Below are 21,683 nucleotides of genomic sequence, written 5' to 3' on the forward strand. Positions count from 1 at the left end.
TTAGCCTGGCTAGAGGTCCATCAATCTTGTTTATCCTTTCGAAGAACCAGCTCTTGGTTTTGTTGATCTTATGTATTGTTTCTTTGGTCTCTATGTCATTTATCTGTGCTCTGATTTTTGTTATTTCCTTCCTTCTGCTTACACTGGGCTTTTCTTGTTGCTCTTTTTCTAACTCTTTGAGTTGTAGAGTTAGTTCATCTGTTACCATTTTTTCTAGTTTTTTGCAATAGGCTTGTAAGGATATGAACTTCCCTCTCAAAACTGCTTTTGCTGTGTCCCATAGATTTTGGATTGTTGTGTTTTCATTGTCATTTGTTGCCAGGATGTTTTTAATTTCTTCCTTGATTTCTCTGGTAACCCAGTCCTTGTTTAATAGCATGTTGTTTAGTCTCCATGTATTTGATTTCTTTGGATTATTTTTATTGTACTTAATTTCCAGTTTTATGCCACTATGGTCTGAGAAGATGCTTGATATGATTTCTATCTTCTTGAATTTGAAGAGACTTTGCCTATGTCCAAAAATGTGGTCTATCTTTGAGAATGTCCCATGTGCACTTGAGAAGAATGTATATTCTGTGGCTTTGGGGTGGAATGTTCAAAAGATGTCAATTAATTCCATCTGGTCTAGTGAGTCGTTTAGGATTGATATTTCTTTGCTGATTTTTTGTTTAGATGATTTGTCGAAGGGTGACAGTGGGGTATTAAAATCTCCTACTATGATTGTATTGCTATTAATCTCTCCCTTAATGTCCTCCAGCAGTTTTTTTATGTATTTGGGTGCTCCTGTATTGGGTGCATATATATTTACCAGGGTTATTTCTTCTTGTTGGATTGTACCCTTTAGTATTATGAAGTGGCCTTCATTATCTCTTGTTATGTCCTTCACTCTGAGATCTAATTTGTCAGATATAAGTATTGCTACCCCAGCTTTTTTTTCATTTCCATTTGCCTGGAAAACTTTTTTCCATCCCTTCACCCTCAGTCTGTGTGCATCTTTTTTTCTGAGGTGGGTTTCTTGTAGGCAACAGATGTAAGGGTCTTGTTTTCTTATCCAATCTGACACCCTATGTCTTTTGATTGGAGCATTTAATCCATTTACATTTAAGGTTATTATTGATAGGTACTCATTTGATGGCATTTTTATTCTATACCTATGTACCTTCTTCAATTCCTATTTCTTTATTTTTACAGTAGACCCTTTAGCATTTCTTGCATTGCTGGTTTGGTGGAGATAAATTCCTTCAGTCTTTTTTTGTCTGTGAAGCTCCTGATTTCCCCTTCAATTTTGATTGATAGTCTTGCTGGGTACAGTATTCTTGGATTCAAACCCTTATTTTGCATGACTTTGTATATTTCATCCCATTCCCTTCTGGCCTGATATGTTTCTGTTGAGAAATCAGTTGCTAGTCTGATGGGGGTTCCTTTGTAAGTAACTTTCTGTCTCTCTCTGGCTGCTTTTAAGATTCTTACTTTGTCGTTGTTGTTTGCCACTTTAATTATAATGTGCCTTGGCGTCTGTCTTCTGGGATTCATTTTGCTTGGGACTCTGCGAGCATCTTGGATTTGTGTGGGTTTTTTCTTCTCTATCTCAGGAAAGTTTTCTGTCATTATTTCTTGAAATACTTTTTCCACGTCCACCGCAGTTTCCTTTCCTTCTGGAACCCCTATTATTCGAATATTATTTTGTTTTGTAATGTCCCAAAGCTCCCGTAGGCTCTCCTCCTGCTTTTTAATCTTTTTTTCTAGAAGCTGCTCTAATTGGGTATTTTTTTCCATCTTGTCTTCTAGCTCACTGATGCGGTCTTCCGCTTCATCTAGTCTACTCTTGATGCTTTCTATTGAGTTCTTCATGGTAGCGATGTCATTTTTCATTTCTTCTTGGTTCTTCCTCAATTCCTGATGGTTCTTCCTCATTTCTTCTTGGTTATTGTCAAATTTCTCTTCCATTCTTTTTAGCCAACCAATAATCATTATTCTGAACTCTTGCTCTGGTAGGCTGCTTGCCTCTGGCTCGTTTACTTCCTTTTCTGGTGATGCCTGCTTTTCTTTCATTTGTGGGATGTTTCTTTGTCTTCCCATGGTATCTCTTTTCAGGATGTCTGGTTATGTGGTGTTCTTTCTCTTGTGTTAATTTATAGGTGCAAAATACAACACTACCAGGTACAACACGAGAGGCACTTAACAGGAATGTATTTACAATATTAATAACCTCTAATAAAGGTAACCCCTAGCGATAGGCAAATTAGGGTATAGGAGAGAAGGAAGGAAGGAAGGTAAAAATAAAATAAAGAAAAATTTAAAAAAAAAGTCAAAGAAGAAATAAAGTAATGACAAAATGAAGTTAGAAAACAGGGAGAAAAAGAAGAGAGAGTAAGAGAGAGAGAGAGAAAGAGAGAGAGAGAGATGGAGAGAGAGAGAGAGAGAGAGAGAGAGAGAGAGAGAGAGAGAGAAGAAGCAAACTAAAAAAATGGGAAACAAACTATATATATGTGGAGAAAATTGCCATAGATCAACCACTGAGCCCAGCCAATGCCGGTAACAATACTTGGAGATTAATACAAACTACAATACAATATCCACTATTATTAAGTAAGGTTATGATATACAGAAGTCCAAGAAACAAACAAAAACAGAGGATTTAAAAAAAAATACAAAGCAACAATAACAACACTGGAATAAGCATAACAATTTCACTGAAAAGCACAAATATTCACAATAATCAACCTTCACTCAAACAATGAGAAAAGGATAGAAAGTAGAACCGTTTTTTTGTGTGTGTGTTTTTTTTTTTTTTAACTAGTTAATATAGTGCAGAGAGTGATATTTATACACTTGTATCAGGGGTTGGAACTTAGGTCTATGAGTATAGTGAGAGCTTTAGCAGGGGGTATACAGAAAGAATAGAGGAAAAACTAAAGCCGGAAAGGGATAGGATAAACTGGAGACTAAAAGGTTAAAGTTTAGTAAGAGAGTGATGGGGTAAAGGTCGAATTGAGATAGGGTTGAATGATGCTATAGTAGAGATTAAAATAGAATGAAGGTTACTCCCAATGTAAAATAAAGACGAAGTAAAATGGTACTGGGGAGGAAAAGAAAAAGAAAAAAAAATTGCAAAATACCAGTAGTAATAGTGAAGATAGAGATTGAAAAATGTAATAATTGAAAAGGTAAAATCAAGTAAGGAAAAAAGAAAAAAAATCGTTTCTGAAGTAAAAGATGTAAAAAATGAAAATTAAATAAAAAATGTAAAAAATGAAAATAAAATAAAGAATAGTATAATTAGCATAAAATTGTCCAGTAGAGTTCAATCACTTCCTCTGTTATTGTATTTGGTATGCCTGGTTCTTGGATCAGAGAGTCTTGCAGTTCCCAGCTTTCCACTGCACCTCAGTTTTGTAAGGTAGTCCTTAATTTTAGGTAGGCTATATCTTAGTTATTTGTGTCCATTTATTTTTGATTAATTAAAAGAAAAAGAAAAAGAAAAAAGAAAAAAAAAAAAAAGAAAAAAAAAAAGGCAGTTTGTAGTTCAGCCCTTAGGTGTCAGTGTTACTGGTTTGACCTCCCAGACTTTGGTTGCTCTGGCCTTCTTTCTCTCTGGGGGCGGGCCCTCGCAGCTCTCCTGGGCTACAATATAGGCGGGGCCGCGGCCACACTGGGGGCGGGGCCTCGCGGCGCTCCAGGGCCGCTGCGCTCTGGGCCGCACTGGGGGCGGGGCCTCGTGGGAGCAATGGGGCTATCGCAGCCTGAACTCTCAGCCTAGCCACGCAAACTCTGACCTTTCTGTGGGTGGTTGAAGAGCTTCCTTGAATCCACGCGCTTGCTCCGATCGGGGCGCCACAGGTGCTCGATGGACTCCTCGGCTGTGGGTTTTCCAGGCCTCAGAGAAGCTGCTCCCTTCCTGGTAGGGTGGCGCCGCCTTTGCGCCGAGCCCGGAGCTCCGGGAGAAGTCGGGAGTGCTGGCCGCTTGGTCAGGAAAAATTGTCCAGCGGACACTTCCTTCCTTCCTAGAGTGATCCGCTGCCCCTTAGCTGCTAATCAACATTCCCTGAGCAACTCAGATGTTGCTTCTATCTGTTTTGGGACCGGGGTCAGAACAAGTCCATCTGTTCGGTCGCCATCTTCAAGCTCCGCCCCCTGGCATTAATTTTGTATCCTGCTACATTGCCAAATTCATTTATTAAGTCAATTAGTTTTTTAATGGAGTCCTTTGGGTTTTTTACGTACAATATCATGTCATCTGCAAATAAGGATAACTTTACTTCTTCTTTTCCAATTTGGATGCCTTTTATTTCCTCCTCTTGTCTAATTGCAATGGCTAGTACTTCCAGTACTATGTCAAACAGGAGTGGTGAGAGTGGGCATCCCTGTCTTGTTCCTGTTCATAGAGGGAATGGTTTTAGTTTTTGCCCATTGAGAATAATGTTGGCTGTGGCTTTATCATAAATAGCTTTTATTATGTTGAGGTATGATCCTTGTACTCCCACCATGTTAAGAGTTTTTATCAGGAAAGGGTGTTGGATTTTATCAAATACTTTTTCTGCATCAATTGATATGACTATATGATTTTTATCTTTCAATTTGTTAATGTGATGTATCATGTTTATTGATTTGCGGATATTGTACCATCCTTGCATTCCTGGAATAAATCCTACTTGGTCATGGTGTATGATCTTTGTGATGTTCTTCTGGAGTCGATTTGCTAGAATTTTGTTGAGGATTTTGGCATCAATGTTCATGAGGGATATTGGCCTGTAATTCTTTTTCATTGAGTTGTCTTTATCTGGTTTTGGTATTAGAATGATGCTGGCTTCATAGAAGGAGTTTGGAAGTGTTCCTTCCTCTTGAATTTTTTGGAATAGTCTGAGGAGGATAGGTTTTAGTTCTTCCTTGAATGTTTGGTAAAACTCTCCTGTGAAGCCATCTGGCCCTGGGCTTTTGTTTGCTGGAAGCTTTTTGATGACTGTTTCAATTTCTTCCCAAGTCACTGGTGTATTGAGATTTTTAGATTCTTCCTGACTAAGTTTTGGAAGTGTGAATTTTTCTAGGAATACGTCCATTTCCTCCAGGTTGTTCAGTTTGTTGGAATAGAGTTGTTCGTAGTATTTTGTAACAATCCGTTGTATTTCGGCGGGGTCTGTTGTTATTTCACCTCTTTCATTTCTGATTTTGTTTATTTGGGTCCTCTCTCTTTGTTTCTTGGTTAGCCTGGCTAGAGGTCCATCTATCTTGTTTATCTTTTCAAAAAACCAGCTCTTGGTTTTGTTGATCTTGTGTATTGTTTCTTTGGTCTCTATGTCATTTATCTGTGCTCTGATTTTTGTTATTTCCTTCCTTCTGCTTACACTGGGCTTTTCTTGTTGCTCTTTTTCTAACTCTTTGAGTTGTAGAGTTAGATCACTTGTAAGCCTTTGTTCTAGTTTTTTGCAATAGGCTTGTAAGGATATGAACTTCACTCTCAAAACTGCTTTTGCTGTGTCCCATAGATTTTGGATTGTTGTGCTTTCATTGTCATTTGTTTCCAGGATGTTTTTAATTTCTTCCTTGATTTCTCTGGTAACCCAGTCCTTGTTTAATAGCATGCTATTTAGTCTCCATGTGTTTGATTTCTTTGGATTATTTTTATTGCAGTTAATTTCCAGTTTTATGCCATTATGATCTGAGAAGATGCTTGATATGATTTCTATCTTCTTGAATTTGAAGAGGCTTTGCCTATGTCCCAAAATGTGGTCTATCTTTGAGAATGTCCCATGTGTACTTGAGAAGAGTGTATATTCTGTGGCTTTGGGGTGGAATGTTCTGAAGATGTCAATTAATTCCATCTGGTCTAGTGAGTCTTTTAGGATTGATATTTCTTTGCTGAATTTTTGTTTAGATGATTTGTCGAAGGGTGACAGTGGGGTATTAAAATCTCCTACTATGATTGTATTGCTATTAATCTCTCCCTTAATGTCCTCCAGCAGGTTTTTTATGTATTTGGGTGCTCCTGTATTGGGTGCATATATATTTACCAGGGTTATTTCTTCTTGTTGGATTGTTCCCTTTAGTATTATGAAGTGGCCTTCATTATCTCTTGTTATGTCCTTCACTCTGAGATCTAATTTGTCAGATATAAGTATTGCTACCCCAGCTTTTTTTTCATTTCCATTTGCCTAGAAAACTTTTTTCCATCCCTTCACCCTCACTCTGTGTGCATCTATTTTTCTGAGGTGGGTTTCTTGTAGACAACAGAGGTATGGGTCTTGTTTTCTTATCCAATCTGACACCCTATGTCTTTTGATTGGAGCATTTAATCCATTTACATTTAAGGTTATTATTGATAGGTACTCATTTGACGCCATTTTTATTCTATAACCGTGTTCCTTCTTCACTTCCCATTTCTTTATTTTTACAGTAGACCCTTTAGCATTTCTTGCATTGCTGGTTTGGTGGAGTTAAATTCCTTCAGTCTTTTTTTGTCTGTGAAGCTCCTGATTTCCCCTTCAATTTTGCTTGATAGCCTTGCTGGGTACAGTATTCTTGGATTCAGACCCTTTTTTTGCATGACTTTGTATATTTCATCCCATTCCCTTCTGGCCTGATATGTTTCTGTTGAGAAATCAGTTGCTTGTCTGATGGGGGTTCCTTTGTATGTCACTTTCTGTCTCTCTCTGGCTGCTTTTAAGATTCTTACTTTGTCGTTGTTGTTAGCCAATTTAATTATAATGTGCCTTGGCGTCTGTTTTCTGGGATTTATTTTGCTTGGGACTCTGCGAGCATCTTGGATTTGTGTGGGTTTTTTCTTCTCTATCTCAGGAAAGTTTTCTGTCATTATTTCTTGAAATACTTTTTCCACGTCTACCTCAGTTTCCTTTCCTTCTGGAACCCCAATTATTCGAATATTATTTTGTTTTGTATTGTCCTAAAGCTCCCGTAGGCTCTCCTCCTGCTTTTTAATCTTTTTTTCTAGAAGCTGCTCTAATTGGGTATTTTTTTTCCATCTTGTCTTCTAGCTCACTGATGTGGTCCTCGGCTTCATCTAGTCTACTCTTGATGCTTTCTATTGAGTTCTTCATGGTAGTGATGTCATTTTTCATTTCTTCTTCAATTCCTCTTGGTTCTTCTTCAGTTTTTCATGGCTCTTCTTCAATTCCTCATGGTTCTTCCTCATTTCTTCTTGGTTATTGTCAAATTTCTCTTCCTTTTTTTTTAGCCATCCTATGATCATTATTCTGAATTCTTGCTCTGGTAGGCTGCTTGCCTCTGACTCCTTTACTTCCTTTTCTGGTGATGCCTGCTTTTCTTTCATGTGCGGGCTATTTCTTTGTCTCCCCATGGCCTCTCTTTTCAGGATGTCTGGTTATGTGGTGTTTCTTCCCCTGCGTTGATTTAAAGGTACAAACTACAACACTACCAGGTACAACACAAGAGGCACTTAACAGGAATGTATTTACAATATTAATAACCTCCAACAAAGGTGACCACTAGAGAAAGGCAAATTGGGGGATAGGAGAGAAGGAAGAAAGGTAAAAATAAAATAAAGAAAAATTAAAAAAATAATAAATAAAATAAGTAAATAAGATAAAAAAAAAGAGGGATAAAGAGATAGAAAAAGAAGGAAAAAGGTAATGACAAAATGAAGTTGGAAAACGGAAAAAAGAAGAGAGAGAGAGAGAGAGAGAGAGAGAGAGAGATAGAGAGAGAGAGAGAGAGAGAGAGAGAGAGAGAGAGAGAAAGAGAGAAGAAGGAAACTAAAAGAGAAATGGGAAACAAACTATATATCTGTGGAGAAAATTGCCATAGAACAACCACTGAACCCAGCCAATGCCAGTAACAATACTTGGAGATCAATACAAACTACAATATCCACTATTATTAAGTAAGGCTATGATATACAGAAGTACAAGAAACAAACAAAAACAGAGGATTTTTTTAAAAAATACAAAGCAACAATAACAACACAGGTATAAGCATAACAATTTCACTAAAAAGCATAAAAATTCACAATAATCAACCTTCACACAAACATTGAGAAAAGGATAGAGAGGAGAACCTTTTTTTTTTAACTAGTTAATATAGTGCAGAGAGTGATATTTATACACTTGGGTCAGGGGTTGGAACTTAGGTCTATAGGTATAGTGAGAGCTTTAGCAGGGGGTATGCAGAAAGAATAGAGGAAAAACTAAAGCAGGCAAGGGATAGGATAAACCGGAGACTAAAAGGGTAAAGTTTAGTATGAGAGTGAGGGTGTAAAGGTCAAGTTGAGAAAGGGTTGAATGATGATATAATAGAGATTAAAATAGAATGAAGGTTACTCCCAATGTAAAATAAAGAAAAAATAAAAGGGTAGTGGAGAGGGGGAAGAAAAAAAAAGGAAAAAGAAACAAAAATTGCAAAATAGCAGTAGTAATAATGATGAAAGAGATTGAAAAATGTAATAATTGAAAAGGTAAAATCAAGTAAAGAAAAAAGAAAAAAAAAATTTGTTTCTTAAGTAAAAGATGAAAAAAATGAAAATTAAATAAAAGATTAAAAGCTGAAAATAAAATAAAGAATGGCAAAATTAGCATAAAAATGACCAGTAGTGAGTGGTCATTCACTTCCTCTGTTATTGTATTTGGCACGCCTGATTCACGGAGCAGACAGACTTGCAGTTCCCAGCATTCCACTGCACCTCAGTTTTGTAAGGTAATCCTTAATTTTAAGTAGGCTATATCTTAGTTATTTGTGCCCATTTATTTTTGATTAATAAAAAGAAAAAAGAAGAAAAAGAAAAAGAAAAAGAAAAAGAAAAAGAAAAAGAAAAAGAAAAGAAAAAAGAAAAAGAAAGGAAAAAAGCAGTTTGTAATTCAATTCTTAGGTGTCAGTGTTTCCGGTTTGACCTCCCAGTCCTTTTGGTTGCTCTGGCCTTCTTTCTCTATGGCTCTAGCTGGCAGAGTGCCAACTGGCTCCCAGACTATTTCTAAAGCTCCGATCCCTTGTTTCCAGGAAGGCAATTTTCCCTTGCTGTGGGGAGCCAGGGGCTTGACTCCCCGCTCCCAGGTGCTGCCCTGGACCTCCAGGGGCCTGCTGAGCCTAGCACCCCAGCCTGGGAAACAGGCCGGTGCTGACCTCTCACGGGGGCTGGCACGGCTAGCACCTCGCGTCCCCCCCCTGTGCTTGCTTTAGCAGAAGGATATTATCAGCTATTAGTCAGAGCTGCTTGTGCGTGTTAGGACAGGGCAGACCATAGCCCATTGTTAGAGAGTGCGCGTGATGCACGACTTATCTGGATGTTCTCAGCTAGGCTGTTCTCAATGATATCTAACCAGATGTATCTCTTCCAAGAATGTCTTGAGGGGCTGACGAGCGGCCTTGTCCTGGGAAAGGGGCACTTGGAGAAATGCCCAGAAAAGCCTCATAAATGTACGCTTGCAACTAATAAAGTTGCTGCAGTCTTGAGCTGCAGTCCTCCCAACCCCATCCTGTCTCTTGTCTTTCTTTCTCAGCCTCACCCCCTCATTCAGGTTATCTGGTCGATCAGCCGGCAGGTTCCGGCAGGTGGCGCCCGACTAGGGACCTGAAAACCTGGGAGAACGGTAGAGGCCGCCGCTCGGGAGCAGCTGCACGCTTGAAAAGGTAAGGAGAATTCGGGGAGCGGCTAAGCGCGATTGTTGGGAGTAAGAAATCATGGGGCAAGGGAATAGCAAAATGCTGTTCGCACAAGTTCTTAAAGCTATGCTCCGTTCTAGGGGCATGAAGGTGAGCACCGCACAGCTGCAAGCTTTTTTGCAGTTCGTGGAGGAAGTGTGTCCGTGGTTCCCTGAGGAGGGAACGGTCAGTATAGAAACATGGACAAAGGTTGGGGAAAGAATTCAGGGGTATTATCAGGCGCACGGTCCTCAGAAGGTACCGGTGGAGACGTTCTCTCTTTGGGCTCTGGTGAGGGATTGTTTAGACCCCCGGCATGAGGAGCTTAAGATTAAGGAGAAGCTGGCTGCGCAGGGAACTCCCCCGGCTCCGGTTGTCCCTACCGCCCCACCTGCTCCGGTGGTGGGGTCGGCCGCTGGGGAAGAGTTAGATCCTAAGAACGCCCAGGACTTAGAGGAGGCTGCTGCCCGGTATAAGAGAGAAAAGGATTTGATCATGCTGTCTGAGGAAGCAGGGACAAAGGAAAATCCTATGCAGAAGGCAGTGGAGCAGCTTACTAGGCAGCTGCAGGAAGCACTGCAAACTACGGTACAGCAAGCGCAGAAAAACATCCTTGCTCGAGCGCCAACGCCCACGCCCTCGCAGATGGCCGGGCTGGAGGGACCCCCGTTAGTGGAGCTGGAAGAAGGTTCAGGGGAAAAAAGCGGGAAGAAAAAGGGCAAGGAGAGCAGGGCAAGCTCCAGCTCCAGAGGTAGGGCCCCCCGCTCTAGAAGAAGCCGTCACGACCGAGGGGCGAGCTCGGCGAGTTCAGGGATAGAGTCTGTAGAGGAGAGCACAGAGGCAGAATCCGGTACTGAGGATGAGAGACCAGGGTATGCTCAGAAGGTGAAGGTGTTAAAGGAAGAGGAAAGGCTAATGGTTGCTATGGCTCAAGCGGGGCCAGGACAAAAGAATGATCCCGGATGGGGGAAGGTGCAGGCTAGGCCAGTGATGCTGTCCCCCCTCCAGGCAGCTGAAGAGGGAAGGGCTATCTGCTCTCCCACATTAAGATTACTTGCAATAAGACTACTTAATGCCTTGTTTAAAAATTATAAGAGAACTCACAGGGAAATGCAAATCTTGGCCAAATTGGGTGCTAGTTATTACTTCAGAAAGCAAAAAAGAAAGAAAAAATTTAAGACCTGTCTTTATCTTTTAAGCATGAAAACATGTGTGGCCAGAATTGTTGCTGAAACTTCCCCCAGAGCAAGGAGGATTTGGGAGAAGGGAGACATGTAGAGATCCAATAAGGAAAACCACTCTCCCAGTAAGCTGAGGAATGTGATATTTTGCATTTAAATGGCTATAAACTTCCTCCAAGCAATTTAAAAGGACATGAAAGGATTTAATCCCTTCCACTGTGTGGAAAGCCTCACTGGAAAGGCACTTGAGCATTCTATATTGGCCTTTCTTGCCTTATTTGCAAAGAGGGACCCTCTTGTCACAATCCAATTGCCCACAGCTGTTGCTTGAGTTTTCAATTCATGCTGAGGTTAAAGCCTCGTGGTGGCTGGTACCATGGATCCGTCTCTCGCCCAATGGCGTGAGCTGGGACCTCCCTGGAGAAGAAACCTGGGTTCCCCAAGATATGTGATCAATGCCGGGGCCCCGCCAGCAGGCGAGGGGATCCCAAGGCAGTACTGGGCATGGAGGCCATAGGGGCATAGGCTACCAAGGAGACAGAACTGAACCTCACATCACCCTGCTTGGCCCCGGAGGATGGCTGGTTAGCCAATGACGGGTAAGATTCCTCAAGGGAGGGACAACCTAAGACAGGCACAGCCGCAGAGGGCCATCAGGAGAGAACTTGGGGGCCAACAGAGGTGGGGCACAGATCCTCACCCCCCCAACGCTGTAGGGGCTTGAACACTCGCCCTTTTGAGGGATGTCTCCTGCCCCATGGCTGCTTCACGCTTCCCATGCCCAGCTCAGATTGGGACCAGGCAACAAACAGATTTGGTCCAGCTCAGATTGAGACCCAGCTACAAACAAGAGACTTGGCACGGCTCTTATTGAAACCCAGGCAACAGAGAAGTGGCTGATGGCGACTGTCCTACATCTAAATCCAGCCTAAATCTACGAGTGCTCAGGGCTTTCTCAAGGATGCATATAATCTTTTCCATTAATATTTACAGAGTAAACTAAAATTGTTGTTGAAGTATTAAATTTGATAGTAAAATAGTCACGTTTTCAGATTAATTTAAATTGGCTAAATGAAGTGAGTTAATATTCAAGAAAATTTAATTGTACAACAGGCTGTTCCTAAAGTATTAACCAAAATTTCTATTGGTAGTCCATTTCATGGTAAAATTGTTTAACATACAATAAACCCTGAAGCAGTCATAGTTTTTGTACAAAAAATTAAAATTTAAGTTATCAAAACAGCATTATAAAAATTTTTTCCAAAAGCCTCCTAATAATTAAATAGAAAAAAGGGGGATAGTGGAAAATACCATGTAAGAAAAAATGTCCTGTAAGTAAATTACATCTAGAAAAATTTTTCTTCTTTTGAAAACCAATTTTCATTTGTAATGATAACAGTAAGACAGCCATGAAAAACACACATAGTACCACAATAAGTCAAAGAAAAATTGTTTGGGCAAAAAATTAAAAGTATCCCAAGTAAAATTTATAGAAAAAGATTCCTTTATTAATTTTGGTCGAGATATGTTTGTATATTTTCAGAAAACTCCAAGACCATGTGGGTTCCTGCAACAGAGGAATTAGCAGGAATGCTCGAGCCATGAAGACAGGAGGAAAAACAGACCAGAGATGGAAGATGCTGACGACGCCTTGCCATACTAGCAGTCGGCAGATGTGCGTCGCTGCAGGTTGTCCAGGACCAAACCAGAGGTCGGACCTGCATTGCCACTATTTTTCCACCATTGCTGACATGGACTCAGAACTGTTGGACATTAAAATTTGGACTTAAAAAAACTGTTTGACATTGAATCTGGGATTCAAAAACTGTTGGCCCAGAAGGAAACTTACTGCAGACTGATTTCATTTGACTCTCAGCATTGCTTGTTTCATTTTTTGTTTATTTCTAGTCTACATATGCAAAATTTTTTAAGGAAAGAAAACGGGGGAGATGCTGGAAACCAAATCAGTTCCACTGAAAAAGAGATATTGACAGGAAGCCAGGAAGGCTGGTCAAAAACCTTAATTGCTCTAACCTTTAGTTGAGATTTTGTTAGCTGAAGCAGAATCTACAAGTTTCTGTTATTTCCTGCCTAAGGGCTATATGTAAGTTTCTGTTTATGTTGCTTGTGGGACAAGATAAAAAGGCACCTAGCTGGTATCTGGCATAATGAGAATACTTCCCTTGACCTGTTAGAGCTACATCAAGATATACTTGCTCTGCGACAGGCCCCCCAGCTGGATACTTCCATAGCCGAAGTGGCCAGACAAATGGTTGAAGGATTTCAAGCCCGTTTCCCCTCGCTGAGCGATTGGCAACATGGGATGGGGGCCCTCCTGAGCTTGGCAGGGATAGTTTCATTAGGAATGCTGCTGCTCCCTTTTGCTATCCGACTGCTGGCTAGAGATGTCGCAGCTCTTAAGATAGCAATGCATAAACTGCATTTGCTCTCCAAGCCCAGAAACTTAGAAGTTATGCATAGAGTTTAGCATTAATTAATAAAAAGGGGGGAGATGTGGGGAGCCAGGGGCTTGACTCCCCGCTCCCAGGTGCTGCCCTGGACCTCCAGGGGCCTGCTGAGCCTAGCACCCCAGCCTGGTAAACAGGCCGGTGCTGACCTCTCACGGGGGCTGGCACGGCTAGCACCTCGCGTCCCCCCCCTGTGCTTGCTCTAGCAGAAGGACATTATCAGCTTTAGTCAGAACTGCTTGTGCGTGTTAGGACAGGGCAGACCATAGCCCCATTGTGAGAGAGTGCGCGTGATGCACGACTTATCTGGATGTTCTCAGCTAGGCTGTTCTCAATGATATCTAACCAGATGTATCTCTTCCAAGAATGTCTTGAGGGGCTGACGAGCGGCCTTGTCCTGGGAAAGGGGCACTTGGAGAAATGCCCAGAAAAGCCTCATAAATGTACGCTTGCAACTAATAAAGTTGCTGCAGTCTTGAGCTGCAGTCCTCCCAACCCCATCCTGTCTCTTGTCTTTCTTTCTCAGCCTCACCCCCTCATTCAGGTTATCTGGTCGATCAGCCGGCAGGTTCCGGCACCTTGCAATTTCCCCGGATAAGCCCAACTGAGCAGTCCTTCCCTAGTTTTCAGAAGCAAGGAGGTGAAGGGGGTCAGGCGCCAAGGTTTCCAGATGATCCGCCCTTGTCGGGACAGCCGCGATTCTTAACAATCTGTCCCGTGTCCCCTGGCGTTTTTTAAAAAAGTCCCAGATTATGCCAAACCCAGCACTGGGTGTCCCAGGCAGAATTCTCGCTGCAGCCTTCTTTAGGCGCAGCTCAGTGCAGGCAGCAGCACTGCGCTGGCGGCTATAGTGGGGGGCGGGGCCTTGTCTGAGCTCAGCCCCTACCGTCACTGCCTGCGCCACGGGACCCAGATCCCTCAAATTTTCCCCGCAAACTCTGACCTTTCCGTGGGTGACTGAAGAACTCCCTTGAAACTAAGTGTATGCGCCAATTGGGCTGTCTCAGCTACTCGATGGTCTCCGACGCTGTGGGTTTTTCCAGGCTTCAGAGAAGCTCTTCCTTTTCTGGTAAGATGGCTCAGCCTTCTCTCCAAGCCCGGAGCTCCGGGAGAGCAGTGGCGGCGGCCACAGTGCTGGCCAGTTGGTCAGGAAATCCTGTCCAGCGGACCTTTTCTTACCCTCCTTGAGATTTCCGCTGTCCCTCAGCTGCCAATCAACTTTCCCTGAGCAACTCAGACGCTGCTTTTTTCTGTTCTGGGACCGGAGTCAGAACAAGTCCGTCTGTTCGGTCGCCATCTTCAAGCTCTGCCCCCTAGAGTCATTGTTTAGACTAGGTTTATGTTAAGAGTTAGGAGTCAGGTTAAGGTTATGGTATATTAACATTTGGAATTCACAATGAATGAGCTTCAATCAATGGACGTAAGTGAGTGTTACATTGACGCAAACATGGACATACTAAGACAATATTTAGAAATATGCTTAATACATGAGAATATGTGATCAAATGGCTCTAATATCTAAACAACACAATTTTTACACTGGGAAATCTTATTCAAATGGCAAAAAGTTAGTGTGACAATGTTTCCATTTATTATTCCAGTCAGAATGAATAAATGCTTCGAATTCAAAATGAATGATCTTGAACAACTGTAAAAGATGAATGAATCAAACTCTGGAAAATAACAATCATAACCTAGAGTAATGTCTAAGAACCTGCTTAAAATAGGAGGAATACATCAACAAAGAGCCTTAATATCTTTAACACGTTATCTAATGACAGGGAAATCATGTTCAAATATCAGAGAGGCAAGTTGGATACTGATTACATATAAATTTCAGTGCCAATCAGTTGGCATTTTTGAAAGAATATTAAGAGTTTAAACTGGAATTGCTGACGTCACCAAGTGGGAGGAGCCAGGAGGTCTGGCTCAAGTAATCAGGTGGTAATTGTTTGGGCCAGGGGATATGCTGAGAGTGCTAATGTCACCAAGGTTAGTTCTAGGATTAGGGTTAGGGTTAGGGTTAACGTTAGGGTTAGATCAAGGATTAAGGTAAGGATTTGAGTTAGAGCTAGAGATCAGGCTCAGGTAGGGTCAGGGTTCAGGCTATTTTGAGGTTAAGAGTAAGGGTTCAGGATAGGGTTATAGAGCATTAACTGTTGGAATTCACAATGAATGAGCTTCAATCAATGGACATAATTGAGTGTTACACTGACACATACATGAACACACTAAGACAATATTTAGAAATGTGCTTCATACATGAGAATACGTGATCAAACGACTCTAATATCTAAACAACACAATTTTGTCACTGGAAAATCTTGTTTAAATTGCTGAGAAGTGAGTTTGATAATATTTCCATTTATTATTCCAGTCAGAATGAATAAACACTTGGAATTCACAATAAATGATCTTGAACCACTGTGAAAGATGAATCAAACTCTGGAAAATAACAATCATAACCTAGGGTAATGTCTAAGAATGTGTTGGAAATGGGAGGAATACATTAACAAATAGCCTTAATATCGTTAACACATTGTTTAGTGACAGGGGAAACATGTTGAAAGATCAGAGAGGCACATTGGTTACTGATTACATATATATTTTAGTACAATCAGTTGGCGTTTTTTATAGAAGTTTGGTTAAGCATTTAAACTGGAAGTGCTGATGTCACCAAGTGGGAGGAACCACGTAGTCTGGCTCAAGAGCTCAGGTGGTAATTTTTTGTGCCAGGGGACATATTGGAAGTGCTGATGTCACCAGGGTTAGGTTTAGGATTAGCATTAGGATTTGGGTTAGGGCTAAAGTCAGGTTCAGTTCAGAGTGTTGGTTAAGACTAGGTTTTGGTTAAGAGTTAGGGTTCAGTTTAGAGTTATGGTGAATTAACATTTGGAATTCACAGTGAAGGAGCTTCAATCAATGGACATAATTGAGTGTTACACTTAAACACACATGGGCAGACTATGACAATATTTAGAAATGTGCTTCATATGTGAGAATACATGTTTAAATGGCTTTAATATCTAAAAACTCAATATTGTCACTGGGAAATCTTGTTCAAATTGCTGAGAAGTGATTGTGGTAATTTTTCCATTTATTATTCCCATCACCGTGAATAAACACTTGGAATTCACAATGAATGATCTTGAGCCACTGTGAAACATGAATCAAAGTCTGGAAAATAACAGTGATAACCTAGGGTAATGTCTAAGAATGTGCTAGAAGCAGGACGAATACATCAACAAATAGCCTTAATATCATTAATAAATTGTTTAATGACATGGAATAATGTTCAAAGATCAGAAAGACAAGTTCAGTGCTGATTAGATATATATTTCATAGCCAATCTGTGGGTGTTTTTGAAAAAAGTTTGGTTAAGTATTTAAATCGGAAGTGCTGACACCACCAAGTGGGAGGGGCCACAAGGTCTGGCTCCAGTGCTCATGTGGTAATTGTTGGTGCCAGGGGACATGCTGTGAATGCTGATGTCACCATGGTTAGGTCTAGAATTAGGGTTAGGGTTAGAGCTAGTTTTATGGTTAGGTCTAGGATTAGGGTTAGGATTTGGGTTAGGGATAGAGGTCAGGCTCAGGTTAGGGGCAGGTTTAGACTAGGTTTTGGTTTAGGGTTAGAGTTCAGGTTAGGATTATGGTGTATTATCTTTTGGAATTCACAATGAATGAACTTCATTCAATGGACATAACTAAGTGTTACACTGAGACACATAGGGACAGACTAAGACAAAATTTAGAATAGTGGTTCATACATAGAATACATGTTCAAATGACTCTAATATTTAATCAACACAATTTTGTCAGTGGGAAATGTTGTTCAAAGTGCTGAGAAGTGAGTGTGATAATGTTTCCATTTACTATTCCAGTCAGAATGAATAAACACTTGGAATTTACAATGAATGATCTTGGACCACTGTGAAAGATGAATCAAACTGGAAAATAACAGTGACAATGTAGGGTAATGTCTAAGAACATGGTTGAAACAGGACGAGTACATCAACAAAGCACCTTAACATCATTAACACATTGTTTAATGACAGGGAAAACATGTTGAAAGATCAAAGAGGCATGTTGGTTACAGATTACATATATATTTCAGTGCCAATCAATTGGCCTTTTTCAAAGAAGTTTGGTTAAGCATTTAAACTGAAAGTGCTGATGTCACCAAGTGGGAGTGGCCACATGGTCTGACTCAAGTGCTCAGGTGGTAATTGTTTGGGCCAGGGTACATTGTCTAATTCAAGTATATTCTGCAGAACAGAATACCATTTCTATACTATATTCTGACATGGAGATATTTAAGTCTCCAGTTTTCTGACAATTCTGTTTTTTTACTGATATTTTCTCTGAATTATTAGTGGTTTCTTGCAGTGTCCTATAATTGGTCTTCTAATCTACCCATGGGTCTTCAACACAATGTATAAACACATTTCAACACTTCTCTAAACTTGAGATTCTATATTCACTTGCCTCATAACTATGTTTTTCTGTTTAATGCTACTTGTCAGTGAATTCTCGTGGTTTAAAAGACTGGTTTAATGTGCATATGCTCTATTTTCAAAAGTATTCTGCAGTTTACAAAACGCTTTATATTCTATATACTTCCCCACAGTTGTACAAACACCTTTCCACACTTTTCTCTGAGCCAGAGAGTTTATATTCACTTGTGTCTTATGTTTTAGTTTAATGCTACTTGTCAGTGAATACTATAGGTGTGAGAGACTGGTTTGAGGTAAAATGACACTATTTCAAGAATTTATCTACTTATAAGAATCCCTTTCTATAATACACTATCTGCTTACATTGAGAAACCTTTCCACTTGTACTCCAACTATTGTGTCCAACATACTGCTATCTTCCTATTATATCTTGCAATGTTATGCCAGTGGCTTTCTACTCTCGTTACTGGACTTACCCCATTGAATGACCTCCTTTCTGCACATGGCTCTGAAGTTGAGAAGCTGTGTACACTTGTCACACAGTATTCCTGATATTTTAATGCTAGTTTTCAGAGCATTCTATTGATTTCAAAGACTTGTTTGATGTGCATTTGCTCTATTTCAAAGATATTCTACAGTGTACAAAACACTTTCTATACTTTATATTGACTTTGAGATGTTTTTGCTGATATTTCCTTTGAATTATTAGTAGATATTTGCTGTGTCCTGTAACTGGACTTCTTCTCTATTTATGAGACATCCCCACAATGTACAAACATCTTTCTACACTCTTCTCTGAACTGGACAGTCTATATTCACTTGCCTCCGAAGACTTACAATTTAATGCTACTTGTCAGTGAATACTATAGGAGTGAAAGACAGGTTTAATGTGCATTTGCTCTATTTCAAGGATTTTTCTACCTATAAGAAACCCTTTCTACACTATGGGATGACACTGAGAAGTCTTTTCCACATATTCTCCAACTATTGTGTCCAAAATACTTACATATTGCTCTGAATTCCTATTATTTCCTTCAATGTGCTGCAACTGGCTTTCTGCTCTCCTTACCGGACCTACCCCCATTGAACAAACTCCTTTCTTAGTGGTTTCTTGCAATGTCCTATAATTGTCCTTCTTCTCTACTTATGGGACTTCCCCACAATGTACAAATACCTTTCTACACTCTTTTCTGAACTTGAGAGGCTATATTTACTTGTCAACCAACTATGCTACTTGTCAGTGCATTCTAGTGGTTTCAAAGACTGGTTTAATTTGCATTTGCTCTATTTCAAGGATATTCTGTAGTGTACAAAATGCTTTCTCTACTATATATGACATTGAGATTTACTTTACACTTGACAATTCTGTTCTGTTTACAGAACTTTCCTCTGAATTATTAGTGATTTCTTGCATGGTCCTATAATTGGCCCTCTCCTCTACTCATGGGACTTCCCCAATATGTACAAACACATTTCTACACTCTTCTCTGTAATTGAGAAACTATGTACATTGTCTATGAGTTATGTTTTACAGTTTCAATGCTACTTTGCAGTGAATAGTAGAAGTTTCAAAGAGTGGATCAATGTGTATTTGCTCTATTTCCCAGATTTTCTGTATTATACAAAACCCTTTTTGCACTATATCCTGTCATTGAGAAGTCTCTTCCACATATACTCTATTCCCTTCAATTTACTGCTATTTTTTACTGTATTCCTAATCATTCTTGCAATGTCTTGAAATTAATTGGCTTTCTGCTATCCTTAACGGACTTTCTCTCATTGTACAAACAGTTTTCTGCACTTGGCTTTGAGTTCAGAAGCTATTGTATATTCACTTGTGTGAAATTTATTCCTACTTTTAGAGTAGGGGTGTCGAACTCAATCAGAGAAGGGGCCAAAATCTAAAATCCAGCCTAAATCGCGGGCCGAATGGTTTACTGAACAGTCATAAACTGACAATGTCATAAACTGACAGCGGAGTGCAGTGATGACAGCGCGGTGCGGGCCACATTGCAAGGCCTGGCGGGCTGGATTTGGCCCACGGGCCTTGTGTTTGACACATGTGTTTTAGAGCATTCTAGTGGTTTCGATGACTGGTTCAATGTGCATTTTCTCTATTTCAAGGACATTCAGCAGTGTACAAAATGCTTCCTTTATAAAAAGGACACAAAATGGCAGAAGAATAGATGGACAGGTTCTGAGCCTTGTCCCAAAGCAGAAAGAGAGAGCAGCTGAGGTCGTGCTGGGAGTGTTTGTTAGCAAGCTAAGGGATAGGTGAACTCCAGGAGAAGGCAGGGGACTCCTGATTGGGGTTCCCCTAATAGGGAAGCACCCATGGCTAGACTGGGTCCCCTCCCAGAACTACCTACGGACTTGGATGGGGAAATCTCACCATTTTTAAAGGAAAAGTGGATCTTGTCATAGGCCTGAATATCCACAGCCACAGCAACCGCCAAGCAGCTGTGAGCCCCAGAACACTGGTCCCAGGTGGCATGAACACTTGAACTCAAAGGAGCGCTCCACTCCACAATGAAAAGGTCACATTTCATGAGGATAGGGAGAGTCCCCGTGGCGGAAGACAGAAGCCCACGCACGCCTCACAAAAGCTGGAGGACTGGGGCGGTGTTTACAAGGAGAAGTCCTGGGCTGCTGGGCTGGTGTGTCCCGTGATTGTGGAACGGGCTCCTAATAGGGGGGATATATAAAGAGCAACATGTTTTGATTTGATGCGGAGGGATAGCCAGCAAATTACAGGGGAGTGCAGTCGGCTAGGACTTGCCCCCCAGCCTCCACAGATCAGTTTAGTGTCACAGAGAAAGAAAAAAAAAGAAAAAAAAGAAAAAGAAAAAAAAAAAAAGGTACAGAGGCTTTAGAGCCCTGGAAGTCAACCCAGAAACACTGCCACCCAGAGGCTAAATCACAAATTGAGACTAAAAAAACAATTCCATTTACCATTGCACCACCAAAAAAAAAATTAAGATACCTAGGAATAAACTTAACTAAGGAGGTAAAAGACCTATACATGGAAAACTACAGGACACTGAAAAAAAGAGATAGAGAAAGATGTAAACAGATGGAAGAACATACTATGTTCATGGGTTGGTAGGATCAACATCATTAAAATGTCCATACTACCCAAAGCAATCCATAGATTCAACGCACCCCATTAAAACACCAACAGCATATTTTACAGACTTAGAAAGAACTCTCCAAAAATGCATCTGGAACAAAAAAAAAAAAAAAAAAAAAAAAAGACCCCGAATAACCACAGCAATCCTGAGAAATAAAAGTAGGAGAGATCTCAATACCAGATTTCAAGCTGTATTACAAAGCCACTGTTCTCTAAACAGCCCGTTACTGGCACAAGAACAGACATATAGATCAATGAAATAGAATAGAGAATCCAGATATCGACCCAAACCACTATGCTCAATTAATATTTGACAAAGAAGGCATAACATACAATGAAATCAAGACAGTCTCTTCAATAAATGGTGTTGGGAAAATTGGACAGATACATGCAAAAAAATGAAACTAGACCACCAACTTACACCATTGACAAAAATAAACTCAAAATGGATCAGGACTTAAACATAAGATGGGAAATCATAAAAATACTAAAGGAATCCACAGGCAGCAAAATCTCAGACATATGCTGAAAGAACTTCTTCACTGATACTACCCCTAGGGCAATGAAAGCTAAAGAGAAAATAAACAAATGGGACTACATCAAAATAAAAAGCTTTTTCACAGCAAAAGAAACCATCAACAAAACAACAAGAAATATCACTGAATGAGATAACATATTTGCAAATGTTATCACTGATAAAGTTTTAATCTCCAACATCTACAGGCAGCTTATACAATTTAATAAAAGGAAGTTAAATGATCCAATAAAAAAAATAGGCAACAGACCTAAATAGAATATTTTCAAAAGAAGACAAAAGGAAGGCCAAGAGACACATGCAAACA

The 21,683-nt window shown here is 40.4% G+C and overlaps 1 long non-coding RNA gene across 1 annotated transcript; it reads left to right on the forward strand.

Moving 5' to 3' along the window:
• Nucleotides 1-8,989: 8,989 nt before the first annotated feature.
• On the forward strand, nt 8,990-13,755 carry LOC311622335. The gene is made up of 2 exons (XR_014794977.1): nt 8,990-9,594; nt 12,331-13,755. It is a non-coding gene; the product is annotated as an uncharacterized lncRNA (long non-coding RNA).
• Nucleotides 13,756-21,683: the final 7,928 nt, after the last annotated feature.

This window comes from Pipistrellus hanaki, assembly GCF_964339955.1.
Source record: "Pipistrellus hanaki genome assembly, chromosome: 5".
Classification (NCBI taxonomy): Eukaryota; Metazoa; Chordata; class Mammalia; order Chiroptera; family Vespertilionidae; genus Pipistrellus; species Pipistrellus hanaki.